Here is a 10910-nt window from a genome sequence, read left to right as displayed (position 1 = left end):
AGCAGCGTAGCAGATCTGTTCCGCCAAGACCAAATACATTAACATTGTCATATCCATCACCATGCTAACATGTTCCGAGAGTTGTCATGATTGAAATATATTTTTGGCTAACATTTCCATTAAATTCTGAATGTGCTCTTAAATGTCCAATTTTTTAAAATGCTGGTCATGCAAACTTTAAGCGGAACGTTCCATTTTATCATTTTGCAAACATTATGGCAGTGTTACTTTTGAATGTTCTCAGAACGTTCTAAAACTAGTAGTAACATTTTTTAAAGTGCCCCTATTATGGATTTTTGAAAATGACCTTTCATGCAGTGTGTGTAACACAGCTCTAAGTGAATGAAAACATCCTGCAAAGTTTTAAATCTGAAAGTGCACCGTTTGTACGAATCACAAGCCGTTTCATACTGACTTCAACATGAAACATTAGCATATTGCCCGCCCACTTGTTGGTGTTTTCGCGTTGGTCTGAATGAAAATGCAAATTCATTCTTTGCCCCTAGGTACCGCTTTTGGATCGGAAAAATAGCGGTTTCCCCGGTAACGCATGATGAAATGAAAATGAGACCAATTGGACCAATCTCCGCAGATTAGCGTCATTCATTTAATCAAAATGAATCGTTGAGCGAATCGTTTGGGAGTCATTGAGCAAATAAGGTAAAAATAAATGCATATTATAAGACAATGAAAGTGTTTTCTTTGACCTTGCATGCATGTCAACATGTTTTTGGGGACTCCCAAAACCAAAATATGAACCTTTCATAACCCATAATAAGGGCACTTTAAATGTTTGACAACATTCCAAACAAAACATTTCAGGAAAAAAAGATCTATAAACGATGCATGAATTTTTGTGCTAATGTTTTGAGAACATTATTAAATTCCAGAGAACTTCGAACGAACGTTCCATTAATGTTACTGGAAGAACATTTGTTCATAACTTTGAGAAAACATTGCCAGAACATTCTGAGAACGATCCCTGTTAGCTGGGCAGAAATTCTGATCACAAATTCTATATGCGAAATGCATAATTTAAAAATTTTAAACTACTTTTTTTTTTTTTTTACATGTATCTAGGTAGGCAGCAAACTAGGTTTTAGAACATGCAAAGATGCAAATTTAAATTTGACTAGCAAAAAAGTCATTGTCTTTCTCAAAAATATTTAGACAGGCAACACAAACGCTGTTTTCCTGGTTCATGCCATTCCCAGTGTAAGCCGCATCTAATTATCTGAACATCTGAAGGAGCGATTGAACAGCAGTATCTGAATGACAGCAGGCTGTTATATCATTAATGACTAATAAATCCCACGTGCCCTTTGGAGTAACACATCTTTCTAGCGGTAGCGGAATAACCCGCTGGGAGTAACGGTTGAACGGCAGGTGACGCCGAGGGGGTGTCAAGCATTAATTTCACTGGCGGTTCATACTGCATGTTCAGTGCTATTGAAAGCAGCAGCATCTTCTGACAGAGCTGTGAGATGCTCTTTTATAGCAGCAGAGCTCCAAGAGGCAGGACTGCGCTGATGAAAGTGAACAAGACGCCTTGTTTTTGTTCTTGTGGGAAAATCTCATAGTATTTGCCGTTTCCATTCTTTCATAAGACAGCCAGCAAGATATTAACTTTTAAGTGCATTGCTGTATGGTTACTGTAGGTGGTTTCTTACTGTCTATGATATTCTAGTTTCCAGATATCAGCTCGGATGCCTACTTCAACGTAAATCTTTTACACATTTTCTCAACCAAAATTGCAGAGCGCAGTGTCCACCCAAAACAGCCTAGCAACCACAATAGAAGTAGTGATGCTTGCCTTGGCATAAGCAAAAGGATTTCATGGAATTAAAGCGCTTTGGGAAATCAAAGACTGTGGAAAGATGAAGTCCCAGCGTCGATAATCTAGTTGACATTGTCAGCACATACAGTCAGATATGCCATCTCCACTTTAGACCATCATTCAGGAGTTTAAGGGCAGATTTATGAGCTTTATCTAAACCTATATGAGCCCGACTAGAAATAACATTCACACCGGTGATTCATGAAAATACACCTCAATATAGAGAACAAAGCACATTTACTGTAAGTCTAAAAGAAGCATTTATTCTATATTTTAGAAATTAGAAAGGCTCAAAGTGTGTGCGTATGTATTTTATGCACACACACACACACACACACACACACACACACAGACATATATATATATATATATATATATAAAATACAATATATTATTATAAAGTATTTTTATTCATATTTTTTATTTTCATATTTTAGCAATATTAAATTATTTTTTTATTTTTTTATTTTTTTGTCATTTGTTAGGTGCTTTGTCATTTTTAAAATGTCTATATAGTTTTAATTTTTATTTCAGTTTTATTTTATTATTTTAGCACATAAAGTTATATTATGTTAAATAATGAACTTTCGGTTATTTATTTTATTTTCAAGTAACAAAAATGTTTTTTATGGTTCTAGTTTTAGTTAACTAAATAACCCTGATAAACACACGCTTTTTTTAGTGAAGGATTATATACATGTCACCCAGAAAAGTGCTATAGATCTTTAAATATTCAGTGGTGTTTTTGAAGCATGTTCTTCATTCTCAGTGATATTAAATATCAAATGCATCATGTCAGAAAAGTGTTTTTGTCCTTTGAAATCATGATTAATTTTCACCATGATTTCATTTCCATCCACTCCGTGCAACTGAGGGTTTATAATTCAGTAAATTATTACTGAGAAGATCATATATAATGACAGAACACATCAAACACGATGTCTCCAATATTTACTGCAAATATAATCTAGTATCAAAACAAAGACCGAGAAATAAGGTCAATAAGTTATTCATGAGTTAACCAAGAAACACAATGTGCAGAATTCTCAGTAAATTGGAAACGTCAATGTCAGACTAACAAATTATGACTTGCTACTGATATTAAGGGCAATTTGACATGCAATATAATAAAAGCTTGCATTAGAGGTTTGCAAGGATGGAAAATAACCACCTTTTCATTCATATCACAGCTTGTGCTGACAGATGATTCTGACAAATTGAAAATTACGAGGCTGGGAAAAATGAAAGGAATATGAGAAGTTGTGATTTGTAAAATAAACAATTCATAATATTTATTGCTATCAATAAGTGACAGAATGATTTTTTCATTTTTTAAGAGATATATATCCTATATATACAGTATATATACAGTATATAGTCCTATTTTATAAGAAATCTCAACAATGTCTCAAACTGTGCTCGGGTTCACTTAAAATCAAAATTATGATCCAAATCAGTCTCACTCTGAACATTTCTCACCATACAATTTAAACTATTGACTGAGTCTGTTTTTATTTCTCTGCAGGAACGTCATGATAAATGTCCAGATTCTGCAGTCATGCATCTGCCGGGTGAACTTTTTCTTCTCCAGTCTTGCTGAGTGAGCATCAAGTATCCTATGTGGACGTCTGACCTATGGCTTTATCTCAAGAATCCTGCTGCCAGGCAATGAAGAAAACATGTTGTGATATCGATCGGCGGGCCATTTTGTGGTCTGATGACAGCTGTTTCTTTTCTCTGTTAACACTGTGCTGGAGCAGAACCGACTGCGTTTCAGTGCAGTTTAATAAGCAGCGCTGTTAGCTGAGACCAGCATTATTATTACTGCTCGTATGATGCTGATGTGCTACAGACATGAATGAATCCTCAGATCATGCGTCTTGTTGAGTAGAGGTGTGATATTACTGTTGTAGGTCATAAGGTGAACAATTTTCACCTGGTATAGACAAAAATAAATAAACATCTAGCCTATACATAGGCTGAGAATAGCAGAGACTCATATTAATTTAAAGAAACCATTTAGAAACCACCCACAATACACCACCAATGCCAACAGCTGATACAGACAATTTACTTACGGATTAAACATTACATGTTTGTAACAATCTATTGGATTGCACATATTAGGTAATGTATTCTAAGTCTAACTACTTTTTGAGTACTTTCAGATTACTTTTGACCTAACCCCCATTAAAAAAAAATCCATTCTTTGTTATCAACATCATGAATTATATTGAACATTACAGTATGTATGCTAGGGTTTCCCAGACTGGAAGGGGTTTTGTGAGTTTATGAAAAGCAATTAATTAGTTAAATAATAAAAATGTCAAATTAAAGTAATTAACTTACATTAAATATTACATTTTAAATAAAAACAAATCAAAACACTCAAATATAATTTTTTTAGAACGGAAAATCTAAGGGAGAAAAGAGAACAATTAAGACGAATCAATAAATTATGAATAATTTACTGCCACTGTGTGAACATGTAATCATATAATCAATAAAACGTAACTGTGAACTGATTACAAGGATTTTAAAATGTAATATAATCCAATTACAAGTATTTATTTTCTGGAATCTGATTATGTAATCCAGATTTTATGTAATCACTAACTACCCCAGCACTGCCAATAACAGACACCGCATAGCACACTAAAAACCAGAACATTCAGAATACTTAAGCAACTGCATAGCAACACACTGGCAACCAACCATAACAATCTAGACACTGCATAGCAACATGCTAAAAGCATTCAGAACACTTTAGCAACTGCATAGTAACGGCCTGGCAACCAACCATAACAATCTAGACACTGCATAGCAACATGCTAAAAGCATTCAGAACACTTTAGCAACTGCATAGTAACGGCCTGGCAACCAACCATAACAATCTAGACACTGCATAGCAACATGCTAAAAGCATTCAGAACACTTTAGCAACTGCATAGTAACGGCCTGGCAACCAACCATAACAATCTAGACACTGCATAGCAACATGCTAAAAGCATTCAGAACACTTTAGCAACTGCATAGTAACGGCCTGGCAACCAATCATAAAATCCTAGACACTGTATAGCAATGAGTTATTCAGAGAAATATTCAGAACACTTAGCAACGCATCTAAATGCACAAAAAATAAATAAAACACTCTATATAGTAACAAAATGCTCAAACCTTAGTGGCTGCAAAACAATGCCCTGGCAACCAGTCACAACAGCCATAATGCAACATGTAAAACCATTCATAACACCTTAGCAACTGCATAGCAACACCCTGGCAACCACCTATAACACTCTAGACATAGCAACAAGCTTAAAAAACAACATCCAGAATGCTTAGCAATGGCACAGGAATGCCCCAAAACATATTCAGAACACTTTATCAACTGCATAGCAACACCCTGGCAACCAACCATAGCATCCTAGACACTGCATAGCAATGCGCTAAAACCATTCACTTAGAATCTGTACAAAAATGGACTAAAAAAAGGCTGACATTTTAACAGCCAAACACAAAAGTCAGCATTGCAGGACTCAAACTCATTTTTTTTCTTGATATCCATTGAGATTTTCACTTTTTTTGGCGTGTTTACCTTTCAGCTTTACTACATCGCTCATTGCGTCAGGGTTTTGCCGGCTCACCAGAACATTATAAACCGCTCCTGGAATAAAACTAACACAAGTCTTGGTTTGAATTCATGAGGCTGAGCGAGCGCTTGTCAGTTTTTGTGTTTCCCCTGTTGGGCTGCTTCTGAATGCTCTTTGACTATCAGCAGTGCCTGTGCATGTGATCCGTAACTGTGCAGGACAGCGAGGGTTCGTATGTGATTCTCCTGCGTCTTTAATGACAGCAGGAAGCGCCTCAGAACAGCAGCTCAGAAGGAACGAGAACTTTCTGGCCTGAGGCAGCTCTCTTACTACAAAAAATACACAGAGCTCCATCACAGCAGCTCCCTCACATGTGCTTTCAGACTCCAGAGCGGCTCTGCAGTGCTTGACAGGGTCGGGGACTGATGAATGCACAGCGTTATGCAGAATACAGAACGACTGAGCGAATTTCATCAAAACCGAGAAGCTGATCAGCTCATATTTCACACTAAAGTCAAAAGAAAAAAAAAGATTTTGCTTAATGGCACTAAAAGTAAGCTTCATTTTCAAGATTTTTTTTATTTACTTATTTTTTTAGTGCAATGATTATTTTTTTTTTTTTTTTGCATTTTGACATGGGGACAATTAAACACATTTTTGTGTCAAATGCAAAAACTGTACAATTTAAATTTAGTTGTCTGCATTAAATGGATATTTGTAAAGCACACTACAAATGTAATAAGCAATTTTTTTCACAGATGGAATTGAGTAAAATACACTTAACTAAGTTCAGTACAATTAGTAAGTACATATTTATAATTGTTTTATTATTATTTAATTGAGTGTTAAATTAATTTCTGATTTTTTTGCATGTTCATGTACCAAAAAAAAAAAGTAATAATAATAAAAATATTAACATTAAATGTAATCTACAATACACACTAATGGGTCTTTCTCTTTACTCAAAAATGCAAAAAATAACACAATCTCTTAAGTCAGTCCTATGCAATGCATGCTGGGAACTAAAAAATCTACCCATGCAGTTTCAGTGAATGCAAAAATGATTAATTTAGTCCAACACAAATGGACTAAGAAAACTTAAATTGAATGTTTAAATGGGCTGAACACAACAAAATTAAGCTGCAATAAATATTACCATTTGTGTCCCTATTGCTCATTTTAAGTGAATTAATTTTTCCCAGTGTATACATCATGTTAGTATTTGTAAATAATTTATGGTGATTTAATTAGAAGTCTGGACCGCATGATTTTTAGATTATTGTATTACGATGCTTAAGTTTCTCGCAAAACACATCATTTAGATTTTGGGGTTTACATATTTTGGTACAGTCATACAAACACTATCAATAATATGTACACACTCAAAAGAGCTAAGACTCTGTAAATAAACTTTAAACAGTAAAAGCATCAGGCAACAGTGGATATTAAGTAATATGATCTTAGTAACAATATCAAACTATGGAAGCATTTGAAGGTTTGCCTTAATGATATTTCAATAACAAATAGTGCATACAATATGATTTAAAATCTATCCATTACTGTGCTGTTTTTCATGTCATTTAAAAAAAAATGCTAATATCTATCAAAATCAGACATTGATGACATTGGTCAAATGTTCTCATTAAATGCACATTACGTAGCCAAAGAGGTTAAATGCATCTCATGGCAACAGGTTCGAGGTCAATAATACATTTAGCATCAGATACAGCATCATATTCATATGCAAGTAATTTGAAATGCCTCTCACTAGCTAACTTTATAAGGACAAGGACAGATGTCTGTCCTGTCCCCTACAAATGTGAGCATTTAAAGAGCCGTCGCTTGCTTTATTTCTGCTCAGTGGACCCACTGATACTGCTGTCTGCTTTCATATTTCAAGATGATGATTAGAAATTAGCCAGCCCATTTTAATTTCCTGGACAGAAAGACAGAAATTTGTGTCCTCCTCTGATTTGTTTGGTTTCATCTTTTAAATCTTCCTCTGATGAATAGGTCGCATAATTAGGATCCCCAGCAATTTATTTTTCTTAAATTATGGGAAAAAAGTTCAAATTAAAGAAATGCACACACATATGATGGGGAAAAACTTCATTAATTAAAAGTGCACAAGAACACTTTGCCAACAATGCAAACTTGCAGGCAACGTGACTATATCTGTGAATAATTATGAGACCAACTTTAATGAGAAGAAGCTCTTGGGACCAATCAGCGTGAACGTGCATTATCCACTCCTCATGTATAAATAGAAACCTGCTGTAAGTGATTAATAGATAATTAAGTGGCACTCCATATTTGAGTTTTACATATCAGCACATGATTACTGCGGAAAAACAACTGACCAGCAGAAGTTACAACCATCTGCTGGTTACTGTATATACGGTATATTTAGTGTCATTATGTTAGTAAAAACACTATATACAGTACTTGCACTTAATGTATATATTTGGTGTTTTCTATTACTTTAGGCATGTCACCTCTGCTGCCAAGCTATTAAATTTAATAATATCCAACTTATGCCAGTACAAGACCAACATAACCATCAAGACCAGTTCCCATTGGTTTCAGAAGGGCTCAAAGCTGAGGAACTTTGTTCTGCTGTTTCATAACACATAAGACTTAAAGGAATAGTTCAGCCAAAAATGCTCATCCTCAGGCCATTCAAGATGTAGGTGAGTTTGTTTCTTCATCAGATTTGGAGAAATGTAGCGTCAGTGTCTCAGCAATGGATGCTCTGCAGTGAATGGGTGCCGTCGGAATGAGAGTCCAAACAGCTGATAAAAACATCACAATAATCCACAAGTAATCCACACCACCAAAGACAAAAGCTGAAACAAATCCAGCATTAAGACGTTATTAACTTCAAACCATTGCTTCTGGCCAAAATATGAGTCCATAATCCATAATAATGCTTTCCATTGTGTTTTAAACATGTCAGATGTTTCTTTGAGAAAGAAAAACAAAATGATTTTCTTTCTTTTTTAATATAATTAAATACTTGTAAACCTAATATTTATTAAATTATATCATGTTAAATGAAAAGAAACTGGAATGCACTTTTGTTAAAGACGACAATGACGAGGAAGTCTTACTCTCATGAGCCTCTTCAGTTGGTTTCATAAGCCAAGGAAACTCTTCAGAATTGTTTATATGAATCTCAATATTCTGGTGACTCATTGTGGAACACAGACATCCTGATATCACATTAAAAGAACGGAGAAACGCACACGCTTCCTTCGTCTCATTTTAAAGCCTGAAGCTGATCGTTCGGTTTCATTCCAACATTTCTGAGAAAAAAAGTTCCTCACAACAAACTTTTATCAGAAAGGTGCTCTCATATCAACTAAACTGATCTGGCTGCTGATTTGATTAGGAGGTTTTATTCAGGTGTCCTAACACAAATAACCACAGGCTGACTTTGAGCATGTTTAACCAACATCTTCATTTTCAACATTAGATCTAACGTTTTACCACTTCAACCCATACAAACATCATGCTTTTCTTTAAAAGTGTGTCTTTTCTTTTACACTAAATGACGGTTGCTTTGAAATGTTATTATCTAATGCAACGGAAAGCATGTAAATGAAGTTTCTGAATACTTTTTTACTAGGAAACACATGCATCACACATCATGCGATGATAATCTGCTCCCACAAACCCCAGAAAGTGGATTTTAAACTCTCTGGCGTTTAGAGATAACATGAAGTCAAACAGTGATTAATTAGACAATCACAATAAGTAACAAAACACCCAGCGGGCACATTAAATACCAAACTGGTTCCAGGAAATAGTAAGATAAACACATTTGCTGGAGCTATATGGGCCACATACAAGTAAGTTTTGGAAGTGTATGGAGCTTATAATATGACAAAACGATTTGAATTTGAATTGTGTACATTTGAATTATTGACAAGTGTCATTTAACAAAACTGAATTTTATGTGGCATTTAACATAGTTCTGAATAACTTGAATATTGAACATTTGAAATTTAACACAATTGAATGTATGGCATTTTTTTAAAATAGACATGTGTTTTCAAACAGCGGATTTTTTGTTCTGAATTGTTAGACTGCAAATATCCAGTTTTTAAAAATGCAGCTTCATGATCTCGTGGCCACGACATATTATCACGCTCTGCACGAGTTAATATGACGTTCCCAAAAAAATAAATATCTCGTGGCCATGACGTATTATCACGTTTCCTAGCCTAAGTGAACCGAACATGTCCGCTCCGGTCACCGTAAATGCTTCGTTCGACTTTTCGGAGATCATCTAGCCTACTCTTCCCTGTGGATAACCTCTGATCTACTTTCTGTACAATCTGAATTTCTGCATATTGAATTTTGAATATTGAATTTGATTTTCGGAATTTCTTGCTCATCTTGAAAACTTGGAAGCTGTATTTTTAAAAACTGGATATTTGCAGTCTAACGATTGCTAGACCGCTAATAACCGCTGTTTGAAAATACATGTCTATTAAATAAATAATTAAAAAATAAATAAATAGTTTTTGTATTAATGATAACCATATTTATGAGAAGTTCTCACTCTATACACACTTAAAAATAAAGGTTCTTTATTGGTATTGATTACTGAAAAGAACCTTTAACATGCAAGGAACCTTTCTGTTGCAAGGTTTCTTTATAGTGGAAAAACTTTCTTTAGATTATTAGAATGTTTTTTTAACCAAGAAGAAATGGTTCTTTTAAAAACTGATCACCGGGGAGCCCAAAATTGTTCTTCTGTGGTAGTCACTCTTAAAAATATAGGTTTCAAAATAATCTTTTGTGGAATGAAAACGTTCCATGGACAATAAAGTTTCTACATGGAACCATTAACAGCAATTAAGAACCTTTATTTTTAACAGCACTGCTGCAAAAACATCTTTTGGAACCTTGAAAACCTTCCATTGCATAAAAGGTGGAAAAACCATCTTCAAGGTTCTTTTAAGACCTGTTTACTGAAAGGTTTTTTGGGGAACCCAAAAAGGGTTCCCTAAACTCCCAAACTCATTTTAGGAACCTTTTCTTTTAAAATGTAAGTGATTATACTGTCTGGAACCTGTGATAATTGACAGCATTAACTGCAATATTTCTGATGTAAACAACAAACATGAACGCCAACGGTTTCTTTTGTTTTGTGCAATTTTTGACCAAACTAATATTAGCCACCACATGTATATTACTATTCGTAAACCACCAAATAACATGATCAATAGAAAACGTAAACATCTCTTCTAAATTTGAATTGCATGACAGTGATTGCAGCAGACAAATAGCCCTGAATTTTGTGAATAAGTGCAATCCATAACTGAAAAACTCACAGCACAGCACTATAGCAGCACATTTAGCACCTGGCTGAATTAGATTGCATGTTTTTTGAGTTGCAATACCGCATATATTTCCACAATTGTTTGGTGAATTCGCTCCACCCACACACATTCTCATCGCAGGACCCAGTTCTT

This window comes from Sinocyclocheilus anshuiensis, unplaced genomic scaffold, assembly GCF_001515605.1.
Source record: "Sinocyclocheilus anshuiensis isolate Anshui unplaced genomic scaffold, SAMN03320099.WGS_v1.1 scaffold1854, whole genome shotgun sequence".
NCBI classification, from domain to species: domain Eukaryota; kingdom Metazoa; phylum Chordata; class Actinopteri; order Cypriniformes; family Cyprinidae; genus Sinocyclocheilus; species Sinocyclocheilus anshuiensis.
This window is presented reverse-complemented; position numbering follows the sequence as displayed.